The sequence below is a fragment of the Nicotiana attenuata genome, chromosome 5 (genome assembly GCF_001879085.1).
Source record: "Nicotiana attenuata strain UT chromosome 5, NIATTr2, whole genome shotgun sequence".
Taxonomy (NCBI): Eukaryota; Viridiplantae; Streptophyta; class Magnoliopsida; order Solanales; family Solanaceae; genus Nicotiana; species Nicotiana attenuata.
The window spans coordinates 54,656,549-54,659,873 of NC_031993.1; positions in this window are offsets into that span (position 1 = coordinate 54,656,549).

Consider the following 3,325-nt stretch of genomic DNA (forward strand, 5'->3'; position numbering starts at 1 on the left):
ACTTTGCACCCTAATCCCTATTACCCCTTACATGTGGCTGCTTTATTTTCAGCATGCCTTGCTTCTGTGTTTGGTCACTTAGTGACAGCCAATAAGTTTATGTAATCCTATTTCTGAATGCTGCTTGTTTGGCTGGAACCTTTGCCTAGGTTCTAGGAACTGAATGATTGTATCTACTTCTGATTTCCTGAAAGTCTGAAACTGCTTTTTTCCTAAAACTATTCTTGCAAATCACTATCACTTCAATTCCTAGAATACTTAGGTTACTGGCCCTCCAGTGTGAGCATTGATTTGGAGTCCATGAGACTCCTTTGAACTTTGACACACTGGGCTAGCTATTCCACACTGCACAAGCTGTTTAGCCTTTAAGGAGGCCTTGGTGTGAGCACTGCCCTGGGTCCTGGAGGCCCTTGGGAACTTTGACACACTAAGATACCCTCCCTGGCACTATGAGATGTGGCAATTGAGACTGTTTCAAGGCCTGGTACTTCTAGGTTTGCTTTGGGCCTATTTCAGACTCCCTATGTATAGATTTTATTCATTATGTAATTCACTTATGGTCTGTAATAATAATCTTTGTATACAGATATTGAGGAAATTCTTAAAATGGAAGGGGATTCTTATATGATTTTTGTGAGGGAAATCGGGTAGAAACCATGCCTTTAGGTTTACTGTGCTTACTTGCATTAGAAATCATGCCTTAGGTTTGTTATGTTTACTTGCCTTAGAAACCATGCTTTTAGGATTGTTTGGCATACTAGAAAACATGTTATAGGCTCATCACCTCATTCGTTACAAAATTCTGCTTCTGCGTAATCATGATCACCTAGAAATTCTGTCATTAAATTACTGCTATAATCCTGCTTAACAAAAGCGTTCATCCGTTATGTGCATTACAGATCCTGCTTTAGGACTGTTATCGCATTCGCTTCAAAACCATGTCTATATCATATAAATCAGTAACTATCCTGCTTAAAAGCAATCCCAACACTTAGATATCATGTTCTAGGATTAAATGTATGTAAACCAGCTCTGTAATGTTTAACACCTAGACCAGCATGCCTATAAGACTTAATAAGTTCAAAACTGTTTGTGTTAAATTGAACTTGATTACATTTTAGACAGCATATTTATAGGGTATCTCCGCCTAGGCAAGCCTGTAGGTAGTTAAAATCTTATAAAACTGGAAACTATGTTGTGCTTATTCGTGAACTTCCTAGATTCAACAGATTCTAAAATCCGTAGGCCAACTGATTAGGTCTTTAACGGTTTGCCTTAACTCAATTCTCTGCTTGTCATGCCTACCTAGATATCCTGTTCTAGGACCTCTCTGAAACCTTTAAAATTTGTTGTTTGAGACGTGCACTTGTTTGCTCTATTTGTGGAGGTAAAATATGAGCCCTTTAACTGTTCTATCTTTGTTCCAGTCCTACGTGTTTTGTTTGTCGCCTAGAATTTTCTCCTTTTAATTACTGTAGTAGAGTCTAGACTTACCTTAACTAGAAGTCCTAAATACCTCTGGGACTATATAAGTAAAGGGGACGGGTAATGCACGCATAGGATACACCTTAAGGTTGTTAGAACGCAATAGGCTATGACCAAGGGGAGGGTAATTGGGTAGTAAAGGATATGATGACATGTGCGCTAATGCCACGTGTTACCCCTCTATTTGAGGAAGACTTACCGGGTATTGTACAGATGTGATCCTCTAGGGCAACAAACCTAGGACTCCCCTCATCTTATTTACATATGTGTGCTTAGACTGCTTATCTGTCAAATTTCCTTTATGTGTGCTTAGACTTCCTATCTGTTACATGACTAATTCACATAATTTGAGTTCGGCCGGGACCCACCTTTGTGGACCACGAGGGGTGCCTAACACCTTCCCCTCAAGGTTATTTCGAGCCCTTACCCAAGTCTCTGGTAATGCAAACCGGTTTCATGAGTTATCTGCTCTAGGTGCCCTAACGCACCTTAATCCGTTAGGTGGCGATTCTCTAAATTCAAATACCCAACTCCCAAAAGGAAAAGGAGCTGTCCCAAAATGTTGAAACCCGGACTTCGCGAGGAAAAAGGTGGTGCGACATCCGTATCACTAGCACGCATAACTCGGGAGTCTTGTGCATCTCATCAATAAAGTCATGTGGTCCTCCTCGGGATAAGTACCCGTGAACACTGGAGGATCCAACTTAAGGAATCTATTCACCCTGGAACTAGCAAAATCCCGTTGCTAGTTGGAAAAAGCAGGTGTAACATTCGATCTCTAGGCCTGTGAAGCTATTATCTGAGCAAACATCGGTATGGCTCCCCTAGGACACCCATCAAAAATACCGGGACCGGAAGCTAGGGCTGGAGGTGGAATAGTTGTACCCTCCGTAGGAGTTGGGATTGGTGCATTCTGAGTAAGAGTAGTAGAACCAGGTGACGTAGTAGCTGGGGGAATATCCTCACCCCTCGGGTGCTCGCTCGCATCATTAGGTACAAAATCAATCGCCACTCCTGGGGTGGCATTAGCTCCTTGGCCAGTTCTTGCTTTCTTCCAAGGTGCCATGTATTGAAATTAGAGCAATGCACGAGTTAAAGGAGAAACAGTCTTACAATCAGCTCTATCGCACGATCTAGAACATCAAAGAAGGGTGTCATTCCTAAATTCCCGCATAGCCTCCTAATTATGGATGTGGTTTACAACACACCTATAAGAAGGACTCTACTAGGCACGGCGCTGAGACATCCTAGGACATTTTAAAACTTTAGTCTCTGATACCAAGCTTGTCACATCCTGAGATCGGGGAGCGTGACCGGCGCTCAACCGAGGTGCCTCGGTCGAGCAAGCATGCACAATGTCGTCTACCTAACTAAACCATGAATAAAGGGAAGATACATTTCAATAATTAGACAGTAAGAGGTCATGTGAACAACACCAGTTCATTTCCATTAGTTACGTCATTAACAAGTCTAAACATTAGTACAATATACAATCATAGTTTGAAGTGGATCATGTGATACAATTACAACAATTTTATTTTAACTTTCCCAAAACAAGATACAACCCACACTACATCTACGGAACCTCTAACAGAAACAAAAGCGTGCTACGTAGTGCCGGCAACAAGGCCCCGACTATACCTCAAAATTCTATGTACAAAGGACAAGGATACAAGACCTCGAAATGAAGTGGGGCTCACCAAGTCATCTAAGGAGAGGGTGTACTTCTATCACTGCTCAATGCCGCCCGCAGTGGAACCGCCTGCATCCATTTAAGATGTAGCGCCCCCAAAAAAAGGGACGTTATTATATATGGAATAGTACTAGTATTAAAAACTAG